At 45.3% G+C, this 12,809-nt stretch overlaps 1 protein-coding gene across 5 annotated transcripts in view; it reads left to right on the top strand.

The window, feature by feature from the left end:
* Nucleotides 1-1,142: 1,142 nt before the first annotated feature.
* Nucleotides 1,143-12,809, top strand: part of LOC138566887 (phospholipid scramblase 3-like) — a 300,635-nt gene continuing 288,968 nt past the window's right edge. For 4 of the 5 annotated variants that reach the window (XM_069644631.1, XM_069644623.1, XM_069644635.1 and 1 more), the window contains exon 1: nucleotides 1,143-1,302. The gene's annotated coding sequence lies outside the window, so the exon portion shown is untranslated. The remainder of the gene's footprint in view (nucleotides 1,303-12,809) is intronic. The other variant, XM_069644643.1, reaches the window with a different exon arrangement.

Below are 12,809 nucleotides of genomic sequence, written 5' to 3'. Positions count from 1 at the left end.
GTGAGCAAAAGGATGCTGCTTCTCAGCCACAGCAGGGCGAATCTGGAAGCGTCGCCTGATGCGGGAGGGCAGTCCGGAGGACGGTGGGAGTCGTCTCCTTCAGGTGGGACGAATGCTGCCAGTGGGACACGCCAGTATGGCAGCTGCCCGCCAAGGTGTTTGTTTCCCTTCGTCTCCAGATGATATCAATGCTTAGCACCCCAATAACATGAGGACACACAGGATCGTTCCAACTCAAAACCTTAATTTATTACTCTCTGCCTCTTCCTCATCTCCCTGCATGCTTTTTCAAAGGGCCCGCTCACTTTATGAATCACAACAGTGTAATTTACAAACAAATTTGGTGTAGCCCTAATATCTTCAACTTGGCTGCAGAATTCTTTGCCAGGTAAATCAAATTAAACCATGTCTGCTTCTTGAATCATTAGATTTCCACCCCTGTTCATGGCCTCTTTCTGTAGACCACAACAAAGGTAAAGGAGTGAAATATTATCAGTTAAAGGGTCCCCAAATGAGTCCATAACTGCCTCATTAAATACACTTTTTAAATATAAAAGGTTTCTACTTTTTATACATTGCCAGCAATATTACAGGAAATGCTCCTCCCTTGTTTGTTTTCGGGCTCATGATTATTTTGTCAGGCAAGTGTGCATTTGTCATGTGCACTTTCTTCAATTGGAAAATACCAATTGAATGAAATATGCATATTTCACTTTAACACTGTTCACTTCCTTTGACGTCACTTCCATTGTTTATGCTAATGAGTCTGTCCACTTTTTGGGGGGGTAATATTGTGCCCGCATAAACAATGGAAGTGTCGTGAAAAGGAAGTAAACGGCATTAAAGTGAAGTATGCATTTGCATTCAATTGGTCTTTTCCAATAGAAGAAAGTGCACAAGACAAATGCACATTTGTCAGGCGCGAGGGCTCATCTAGTCCGGTTTTCTTTCAGCATTAGACGTATTTGGATCCTGGTGAAGTGGATTTCTGTTGCCTGCAATAAACAGTCCCTAGGGTGGGCAGGGAGCACCTCCTGCTCCTGGAGGCGCCTACGGCTTCTGCGTCCCGGCCCCGGCCGGTCTCGTTGCCAGTGAGGCGACGTCACATCCGGCTTTGTCTGGCCTGGCTCCAGAACTCTCCACGCTGCCAAGACTTCATCAGCCAGCAGGTGGCGCTGTGCAGTCCTGAGCAGGCTGAAGAAGGTGTTCGCCCCAGGCAGGGCCCGGCTCCCTGTAAGAAGCAGGGGAAGGGGGAGACTCGCAGTCTCAGCAGGACCCTGGAGGGAAGGAACCCGTGGTAAAGTGAGTGAGTGGCTTCCTCACGCGTCCCGCTGGCACTCGCACTGCAGGGGGGCACCCCACACCGCTCCCCGGCTAACAGCTGTGCTTCCAGCTCTATGCAGTCTCTGCTTTCCGTTCTCCATGGCCTACGCCTCTACCCAGCGTCCCAGCCTACTACTCTCTTGTCAGCAGTCCCTGCCCTCTATTTAACACCCCTGCCCCCCCCCCCCGTAGTACCCTCTCTCCCTGTGTTTGCTTCCCCTCTGCAGTTCAACCGGAGTTCGTTTTCTGTCTCTGCAGTTTCTGCTTACCTTCTCATCATGTCTGCTTTCGCCCACTCTTATCACTTTCTGCACGATCTGCTTTCCCCTTTCCTCTAAGCCCTTCCTGCTCTCTACTTGCCTCCTTTCTTAGTCATTTCTGCTCCCCCCTTAGCACTTCTTTCCACTTTCTCTTCTTAGCACTTCCTGCTCTCTACTTGCCTCCTTTCTTACTCATTTCTGCCCCCCTTCTTAGCACTTCCTTTCCACTTTCTCTTCTCAGCACTTCTTGCTCTCTCTGCTTTCACACCCTGTCTTGTTGTCACTTCCTGCTTCCTACCGCCTTTCTTCAGCAGTTACTGGTCTCCCAGCTTTTTCCCATTAAACATTGAATTGTCTCTTGGTGCTTTAGTCATTGACATTAAAAACAAGCATTGGCAATACCAACAGTTTGGGCGTTTGTGTAGGCATAGGAAAGTCACTGCTCTAGTGGTATTAAGTGCCCGTTGATGGTAGCAGGTGCAAAATATGGTGCAAGTACCTGGGCGTTTAGTAGCTGTGCCTGGCATACTTGCCTAATAATTAAACACACGCCAAAACTGTTTGCTTTGCCAATGCTTGTTTTAAACCCTACTTCAGTGTAGGATGCACAGTGGTTATAAATCGAGTGGCTGAAGGCAGACCTAGTTAAGACATTGTAGTACAATAGTAGCAGGTTGACCACGCCAATTAAGTCATTAACTCGCAGAATACTGCTTTGAAGAAACACTGGCAGACGCTTTGAGTGCAAAGTTTGATGGTAAGGCATGTTTAAAATGAGCTGAAAGTGTTCCCATGAGGATGTGTTTTGGGCGGAGAGGGGCAGGAACTGGGTGGGAATAGCCATAGGGGTTAGCATGGCCTTGGCCATGGGCAGTCAATGGGTGGTGTGATGAATCCTCACAAGAGCTCTGTCTACATTCTCCTCCCAGTTAGCCAGGGCAAGGCAGCTGCTACCTGATCCTAACACTGGGGGTGGAGGATCACCTGGGATCTAAAGGGCCCGAAGGGAGTGAGAGGATTCCGTTTGGTGAGGTTTAGTTTTTGTGGCAGAATATATAATGGCTTGTTGTCGAAGTGTGGTTTTCTGTTCTAAAGCTATTCATATGTAATTAAATTGGTCCTAATCAATCGTTTATCAGGCATAGAGCTCCCCCTCATAAGGTTGCCCACATCTATAATGGTAAAAACTCTAAATGTGAACATCGGAACAATAGCATCTTATGTTCACATAGAGCTGATAATGCTTTGATTTCAAAACGATAATTGACTCCTTTTAAATTTCCTCCTGAAAACATGTTTGATAGTGGAAGTGAAGTAACTCCATGTTTGTTGCCTTTATTATTTATTTATTGTTATTTATCTGTTTCTCCTCTGCTTCACACTTTCCACTTCTCCCCCCCCCTTCCATGCACTTTTCCCCTCCGCCCTCTCCCATGCACTTGCGCATTCTCAATGTCACTGGGCCTAGTAAAATCGCTGTTTTGTTCTCCCCTGTTCCCCTCCCTTGCCTTGTCGCGCTCTGAAACACTTGTGTACGTGCGCGATAGAAATAAAAAATCAATCAATCTAAACATAATGTGCAGAAGGAAAATCTAATTGTAAAATTGGGAACTTCAAGTTTCACATAATGCCGAAAGTACTAGGATGAGGAAGAGGGATTTGGAGGCCCTAGACTAAAAGGTGCAGTAGAGTGGTTTTAGTGACCCACACCTGAGGGCAATTAGTGAGTATAAAAGACCCCCCTCCGGTGCAGGCCAAAGAAAGTAGCAGCAGGAAAAGTAGAAGGTGGAGTAAAGGTTGACATTCCACAGTGTCAGTGGCAGCAGAAGTTGCAGGAAGGTTGATTTCGCCTGAGTCACCTCTGTGTGTGAAGCGGATGCTGGCTTCATGTGGGTCTCTGCCCTTCGAGGCCTTGTATGCAGAGGTTGCGCAGCGGGAAGTTTTTTGGAAAGCTTTTACCCCTGATAACTTTTCATGCAGAGTTTGTACGGTGGGAAGCATTGCAATTGAGACGCTTTCCTCCAAGTAACGTGTGCTCTGGTGGCAAGCAAGCACCAGAGTGCTCATGGAGCGAGGAACGCTCTTCTCCCGACCGGTGCAGGCTGCTAAAGTGGCAATTGTAATTTTAAAGGTAGCACAAACCATTACCAAAGCCAAGAGAGGGCAATATTAAAAGACATTACTTGCAATCAATATTGCCAAAACCTTAAGAGGGCAATTAAGCAGCAGACAAATTGTATACCCCATGGTCACATAGAAGAGGCAATCGTTAATAAAGTCTCAAACAAGCATTGTCTAAGCCAAAGAAGAGCAAGTGTGAGAAAAAGCCATTATCAGCATTTGGTTGAAGTTAGACTGGGGAAACAAATGTGGCAGAAGAGCTGCCCTCCTGATAGCCAGCATTCAGGAGGGGAGGAGCATACTCTGCCTTGCATGTGGCAATCACAAGAGTGGAACAAACGGCATCAATGTGTTTTATGTTGTCCCAGAAGAAGTAGCCGATACTGAAGTTGTTTATACATATCTTGTTGAAAAACGAAAGACTGTTGTGGTAGAAGAGCTGCCCTCCCCGATAGCCAGCATTTGGGAGGCGAGGAGCATAATCTGCATTAAATGTGGCATAACGGCACCAATGTGGGTCATGTCTTTCCAGAAGAAGTGTTCATTTCTAAAGTTGTTGAAAGTCAAAAGACTTTAAGTTGCTTGAGAACTTTACCAAGAAGTACTTCTACAGGACTAAAAGCTTCTAAGAAGATATTGAAGTACTACGTTGTGGTTAAAGACTGTGGGGAAGAAGTGGCAATGCCACTACATGATTTTGTGAATCTGAAATAAAGCTTAGACAAGGCACAAAGAATGCTGCATGTTGTGTTAATTGAAGTTTACAGGTTACAACCCTCTGCACTGCCTCATCAAAGTCTCTTCAACTTACTTGATTAGAACCTGGGAGGCTGTTCTTGTATACATTCCATCCCTCACACTCCAAGATCTATCATCTCTTATAAGTCACATCACAACAAGTCTCCTCTCCTGTCAACATTCCTTTCCCTTACCATCGCAATTCTATTCTTATTCCAAAACCTGTCCTCCTCCTCATTATCACCACACCTTTCATCAGTCTCTCCACCAAAACCGGTTCATTATATAGTGAATCACCCTTTTTCTTTACAACTCCTTTTCTTTACGCTCACCCAACCTTTACCACATGCACCAGCCATTCTAATGGTCTCCATTATTTACCTATTTGTTCTCTCTACCATCCCATTTACCTTCTGGATGATACAATGCACACCTTATGTGCTATATCCCACATCTTTACAAATACTTTTGGAAACAACCTCCAACAAATTGTGTGCCATTATCAATGAGAATGCTAGAGGGCAATTCCTCTCTAGCAAAAACCTCTTGCAAAAATGCAACTATTCTTTCACCATGCGTCTCTTACTATCTTATATTTAACCCACCTGGACAATAAATCAACAAGTACATACTTATCTCTCCAGGACCCAAAATGTCCATGGCTAATTCATCCCAAACATTACCAGGCACATTGGTCTCCATAATCGGTTGTAATTTAGCAACTTCTCCCGTCCCTGACTTTTCACATTCTACACAATCATTTAGTCTTCTTTCCACTTCATGGTCAATACAGGGCCACCAATATTCTCCACTCAGTATGGCCTTTGTGCGAGTAATGCTAACGTGTCCCTCATGTTCCAGACCTATAATCTTCTCACGAATGTCCATCGGCACAACTACACACTCCCAACGGTACAATAAGCCTTCCACCACACACAATTCATCTCATTCCTCCTAAAAGGTTCTCTCTCCATGGTTTAACAAACTCTTCTGTGGCCAACTCACCTCAACATACCTTCTAACATTCTTTACAGCTTCATCCTGTCCATGACTTCTAGCCACTCCACTTAAGTCACAATGCCATCATAATTCACATAAATCCTCTCCATCATTTCCTCATGACCACATTCCTCTTCCTCCTGAACTCCCAGATGTGATAAAGGACCAGCCAAGATGTTATCACATCCTGGTATCACTTCCATGTTAAACCTGTGACATTGTAGTCATGTTACTCAACTCGCCCCCACCCCTTCAAGACACTTTACTGAGAACCTTTGTCTGAAATATACTCTTAAGAGGCTTACGATCAGGTCAAATCACAAACTCCATGCCCCACAGGAAGTTCTGTAATTGTTCTATCGCCCAATTGCTTGCCAGTGCTTCCTTTTTTTAGAACTGAATAATTCCTTTCAGGCCCTTTTAATACGCGAGAGGCATGGGCAATAATCTCATCCTTTCCATCACCTCTTATCTGGGACAATACTGCTCCCATGCCGCTATCGCTGGCATCCATAGTAACAACACTTTTTCTTCTTGTATCAAACCATTTTAATGCCTTGCCAAGTCTATTTCCACCTTGATGCAACAAAATTCCTTCTCGCATGCACTGCTCCATATAAACTCTTCATTTTTCTTAAGTAGTTTCCTCATTTCATCCACTTTATCCACGAGATTGTTCACAAACTTGTGGTAGAATTCAATCATAACTAGAAATCTAAGTTCTCCTTTCGTTGTCGGTCTCGCAACCTTCTTGATAGCATTCATCATCTCACGTTTGGGCTTTAAACTCGAACTTGATATTTCATGACCTAGATATTCAACCTTCTCCCTTTTGAGTACACAACTTCTTTCTCACAGATACTCCCTTCTTCTCGAGAATCATCAATAATTGTTCCAGAATTAGGTCATGTTTGTTCTCAATCTCACCACACACTAAAATGTCATCTTGAAAGCAAAATACTCCTTTCATACCCCTGAGGAATGAGCCATCACTTTCGATGCCGATACCAAGCCAAACAGCATCCTCCTATTCTTAAACACCCCTTGATGAGTTATTAATGCTGTAAACTTCCTACTCTCTTCTTCGAACTCAATTTGATAAGCCGAGGCCATGTCCAATTTAGAAAACACCCTTCCTCTTCCTATCATAGATAAGATTTCATTCGTTTTTGGTAATGGGTGTCTTTTCTACCAAAACACAGTTGTTTATTTGAGGCAGGTCAATGCATAATCTCAACTCGCTGACGTGCTTATTCACCACCACTAGTGGCGAAGTCCACTGCACTCCTCCTGCCCTCTCAATTATACCTTCCCTTTGCAACTTCTCAAGTTCTCCTTATTACACCTTCTCTCAGAACCAAAAGGCGCTGAGCGCAGCTTTGCAGCTATGGAATTGCTTCCCTTCTTTAGTATTATCTGATGCCTCATCCCTTTAACTCTTCCTATGCCTTGTTCAAACACTCTTTTAAACCTCTTACACACTGCTACATCCCCAACCTATAACACCTGTTCCACCATATAAGGATTCAGCCTGATCCATAATCTCTTTTGGTCACCCCATCCTTATAAGGTTGCACCCTTCCTTGATATATATTTATTTTTCCTTGAGCACTTCTTCCTTTTGAAAGCTAAATTGAGCATCAAAATAACCCAATAACTCTTATTTGGTCAAGGTTATACCCTCCAGGATTCACATCTGCTTTATGCAAATTCCCGAAATGACCTCCTACCACTTGCTCAAACACTTTTGGATATTAACACTATTTTTGCCCCTGACACAGCTATCATAGTGATCTCCTTCCCATTCACACATATTACAGCATAGGGGCTCTCGCACACATCTTCAACACTTTGCACTACATTCACAGTAATGGTCTCAATCTGACAGTCTTCCTCATCTTCTGAGGATCCACCTTCCTCTTCAGCTACATAAAGAACTTTCTTTTGGGTGCATTTAAAGCTTTTACAAAAACTTTTGAAGTTCCCTCTTTTGTTACATTTGGCACATACAGCCTTGCAACCAAGGCAAATAGGCGAAGCAGCAAAATGTGACCCGCTCGCACAACGGAAATATAGTCGCTAATATCCATTCTGGTACGTGGCCTTGCCGATTATCCACACTACTATTTTGGTTAGAATTTTCTTTCCCCTTTTTGTTTTCCGTCTGATACTTTTAAAACTGCAACTTTGCTGCTATTATTTTCTGCCTTTGTTACCTTGGCAACACATACTAGTGAGTGTTCAACACAATTAGCAATTTCCAAAACTTCATCTAGCTTAGGTTCATATCTTAACCAGAGTTCTTCTCTTATTTTATTGCTGTTACAATGTATCATGAACTGGTCTCTAATATACTCCTCAAAGTGCTGCAGTGCGGTTACATATTCTTACACACTTTCTCCATGTTCCTGTACTCGCACCCCAACATTGTAGTATTCTAGGATGGTGCTGGTCTTAGGATTGAAGTGTCTATCTAATATCAGCAAAGCCACCTCAAACTCATTAGATGCCTTCCCTTCTCCTGCTCCACTTAATGGTGGTAACGTGTCAGATACGCTGCCCTTCATATCCCATTTGTCCCTTCCTATCATAGGAGACAGAATTTCCACATGCAGCTTTTATATAGTGCAGGTAGCCATTCTTCCATTGGTTCCATTTTATTTTCACTGGACCCTGTGATGTCATAAATGTTGCTGGTCCTAGTACACCTGTCATGGCCATCCTGCTGTAGAATACTAATGCTCAGAATAAATCCACTCTCCTAAATGCCTGTGAAACGTGAATACAATCACTTTGCACACAATCACAAATACTTCCTTGTATTGGTGAATGAGTTAATGTGCATTACTTCCTTTGATTGTTCATAGGATGGACTGCATATACATTTGCACTCTAAAACGTAGCTCAAAACAGTGTGCATTAACAAAGTGCCTCCAGTATTTAAAACAATCCTTCATTCGTGGCTCTCCTGGAACACTATCTGCATTGTAATAGTTCTGTGAACAGCACGTTGTCATGGCAATGGCAGACAACAAATGACAATGCATTACTTACCGTAAAAGCATTTCTGATGGTTGTATCTGCTTAGATTCACATGCTGTGCATAGGTCCGACATCCAGTGGTCACTGCGGAGTATTGCATTTTGTTTTTCGTAGTCGAAAAGGGGACGTCGACAAGGCGTGTCTGTAACACTATCCCTATAGTGACGTGCGTTGTACCCACAATCCCTCACGCGTCGAGGTCCCTCTGTTTGTATTTTTCTGCCCTGAGGGAGCCTTCTAGACGTGAGTACAGAAAAGAGAGAAATATAGAAAAGGATGTCTATGTTCCTTCCATCCGAGCGGGGAGAAAGGGTGGGTGCATGTGAATCTAAGCAGATACAACCATCAGAAATGCTTTTACGGTAAGTAATGCATTGTCTTCTGATGTTTGTTAATCTGCTTAGAATCACATGCTGTGCATAGACTAGCGAGCAGTACCCGGAGTTAGCGGTGGGTTATGAGAAGGAACAGTAGAGAAAAGATGTCTTAATACTGCCTGTCCCACCTGGGAGTCAGATCTAGAGTGTGTATCTAGACAGTAGTGTTTCGTAAAGGTGTGCACAGAACTCCAGGTAGCCGCTTTGCAGATGGACTCAAGGGGAACATTTGCAATGAATGCTATGGAAGCCCCAGTGCCTCGAGTGGAATGTGCTCTTGGCTTGAAGGGTAGTTCTCTCTTAGCAAGAGTGTAACAGAGAGTGATGCATTGAACAATCCATCTAGATATAGTGGACTTTGAAACTGCATCTCCTTCTCTTCCTGCTGCCACAGAGACAAAGAACTGATTAGTCTTTCTCAGTGGTCTGGTTCTTTCCATGTAGAACATGACAGCTCTGCGTACATCCAGTGTATGCAGACTTTTTTCTCCCAAGCTGGAAGGGTTTTGAAAGAACGTTGGTAGTTCTATAGACTGGTTTACATGAAATTTCGATATGAATTTTGGTGCAAACCTTGGGTGTGTGCGTAGAACCACTTTATCTTTGTGAACTGTTACGAAGGGGTCTAGTACAGAAAGAGCCTGTAGTTCACTTACTCTCCTAATGGAGGTGACAGCTATTAGGAAAGCAGTCTTAAGAGTGAGGTCTTTAAGAGTTGCCTTGTGCATGGGTTTGAAAGGAGGGCCCATGAGTCTAGAAAGTACCACATTTAAGTCCCATCCGGGAGCTGGGTTAGCTATCGGAGGGTGTATTCTCTTTACCCCCTCCATGAAGGCCTTGATAACTGGTATCTTCCACCACGACACTTTAAGTTGGGAAGTGGTGTATGCAGAAAGTGCCGCTAGGTGGACTTTAATGGAATTGAACACTAGACCTGAATCCAGTAAATGGGTCAAGTATAGGACAATATTAGTAGGAGAGCAGTCAATTGGGTTGATGCTCTTAATTCTACACCAGATGACAAATCTTTTCCACTTGCTAGAATAGCAGTGGCGAGTATTCGGTTTTCTGGCTTCCCTGAGGATGTCCATACATCTCTGCGGGAGTTGTAAATGTCCAAATTCTACGATCTCAGGAGCCAGGCTGCTAAGTTCATGGTCTGAGGGCATGGGTGCAGTGTCCTGCCCTTGTCCTGTGACAGCATGTTGTACGGGCAGGGAAGTTTCACTGGGGGAGATAGGGACATCTCCATCAAGTGAGCGAACCATGGCTGCCGGGCCCACATTGGGGCCACTAGTATCATGGTAACCTGCTCGTGGTGCATCTTGTGCACCACTTTGTTGAGAAGGGGAGTCGGGGGGGAAAGGCGTAAACAAATTTCCCTGACCATTGAATCGACAGACCGTTCCCCTTGGACTGGTTCTGGGGGTACCTGGAGGCGTAACTTTGGCATTGTGAGTTTTCCATAGTTGCGAACAGGTCTATTTCTGGGAATCCCCATTGAGTGAAGACGTCTAAGACGATGTCTTCGTGCAATTGCCATTCGTACTCTTCGGGCAGGGGGAAGTCTCTGCTGAGTTTGTCTGCTAGCAGATTGAGTTCCCCTGGTACATGTTGTGATAGTAGGAACATGTTGTGTTTGAGAGCCCACTTCCATATATTCTGGGACAGCTTGGACAGTCCTGGAGAGTGAGTGCCCCCTTGCTTGTTGAGGTAGTACATGGCTGTGGTGCTGTCTGTGAGGACCATCACTGTCTTTCCTTGTAGGTGTTCCTGAAAGGCTTTCAGTGCTTTGAACACCGCTAGAAGTTCCAGCAGGTTTATATGCTTGGATGCTAAGCTCGGAGTCCACGCTTCGTGAGCAGTCTGATGGGATAGGTGAGCCCCCCATCCTGTGAGGGATGCGTCTGTGGTTAGAGTGGCTTCCACTGCGGGTGTGGCAAAAGTCTTCCCTAATAACAGGTTTTCTTTTGTCCACCACCTCAGCGAGAGAACTAAGGCCTGCGAGACCACCACTAGATCGTCCCATTGTCCGCTGGCCTGACACCACTGGCTGTTGAGCCACTCCTGCATTGGGCGCATGCGCATGCGCAGGCGCGCGTGAGGTACCAAATAAATACATGACGCCATCATCCCTAGCAAGCGCATAGCTTTGCGTACCGTCACCTCTCGACCTGCTACATAATGGGGGATCTGAAACAGCATGTTTTGGACCCTCTCGTTGGAGGGGAAGACGAGGCCGTCCTTTGTTTGAATTAGAGCCCCTAAAAATTGTTTGACTTGGCTGGGTTCTAAGCTGGACTTCTTTTCGTTGATGGAGAAGCCCAGTTGGTACAAAAGGTCTACAGTCTTTTGGGTATTGGAGAAGCATGTCTCGTAAGAATCCCCGGTTATGAGCCAGTCGTCGAGGTAAGGGTATACTGGGATGGATAGCCTGCGCAGGTGGGCCGCTGCCACTGCCAGTACTTTTGTGAATACCCTTGGTGCAGAAGCTATCCCGAAGGGTAGTACTCTGAATTGGTAGTGTTTGTTCCCTATCTTGAACCTGAGGTATTTTCTGTGTGCTGGCAACATTAAAATATGAAAGTATGCATCTTTCATGTCTAGCGTTGTCATGTAATCCCCTTGTGATAACAGTGGGATTACTTCCTGCAAGGTCACCATACGAAACTTTTGGGGTTTGACAAAGTTGTTCGCTGGGCGCAGATCTAATACAGGGCGCATGGTTGGGTCCTTTTTGGGTACAAGGAAGTACACTGAATAAATACCTTCTGTTACCTGAGATAGGGGGACAGCTTCTATAGCTTCTTTTTTCAGTAGTTCTTCTACTTCTTGAAGAAGAATGGTGAGGTGTTCCGGTGTTATGCGTTGGTTCCGTGGGGGTCTGTACTTCGGGGAACCGTTGAATTCTATGCAGTATCCGTGGGCTATGGTGGATAATACCCAGCGGTCTGACGATATTCCCTCCCATGCTGATAGGAACGATGTTAGCCGGCCCCCGACCGGTGATGCATGGGAGGGGACCCGAATTTTCGGGTCATTTGCTGGTATTGGGCGTGGAACCTCTGGGGCTGGAGGTGCGACCTCTTCCTCTGCCACGCCGTTGGCCTCTTTGACTGAACTGGGTGTTACCCTGGTTAGAGGGCCAGTTGGTAGCAGAGTAAAATTGTTGTTGGTTCTGCTGTTGTCGTTGGCCACGAAAGGAGCGTCTATTGCCATAGCCGCGTCTGTTAGGGGGCCTAGAAATTTGGTCAAGAGTCTTGATGGTATCAAACTCTTTCTTCGCATGTTCTAGGGCCTCATCAACTGCCTTCCCAAACAGATGTGTTTGTTCTATGGGCTTATTTATGAGGGAGGCTTGGGTTTCGGGCTTAAAACCTGAATTGCGTAGCCAGACATGGCGTTTGAGAAGTATTCCCTGAACCAGGGAGCGGCCAGCCGTCTCAGCGGCATCTAGGGAGTTCTTTACGATGCCCTGGTTTACAAGCGTTCCCTCTGATATTACAGCTAACAGACGTGAACGCAGGGGTTCAGGTGCGTCCTCTGCTTGGCTGCGCAGCTTGCTCCACTGTGCATCTGCGTAGCTAGCTAGTAGGGAATTGTTATTTGCAATTCTAGTTGAGAAGGCGGCGGAGGTCGAGATTCTTTTCCCAAGTGCGTAGAGCTTCTTGCCCTCCTTGTCAGGTGGTGCTTCACTAGTGGATAGTGGTACCCCCGCTCTTTTTCTTGTATTAGTAACTACAAGGGAGTCCGGAATAGAATGTCCTCTGATGTACAAAGGGTCAGAGGATGAAGGGCTGAAGAGCTTTTCTATTCTAGGGTTGACCCCTCTTACTAAGGCTGGATTGGAAAGGGAAGGAGAAATTCTTCTCTTAATAGAAGCCAGGAGCGGAATAGACTGGCTAACAGGGGCTTTTTCTTTAATAACTTTTTCTACAAAGTCTATGTC

Source organism: Ambystoma mexicanum, chromosome 1p, assembly GCF_040938575.1.
Source record: "Ambystoma mexicanum isolate Mex_15411 chromosome 1p, UKY_AmexF1_1, whole genome shotgun sequence".
Taxonomy (NCBI): domain Eukaryota; kingdom Metazoa; phylum Chordata; class Amphibia; order Caudata; family Ambystomatidae; genus Ambystoma; species Ambystoma mexicanum.
The sequence above is the reverse complement of the archived record's forward strand: the minus strand, read 5'-3'. Positions and strand labels throughout refer to the sequence as shown.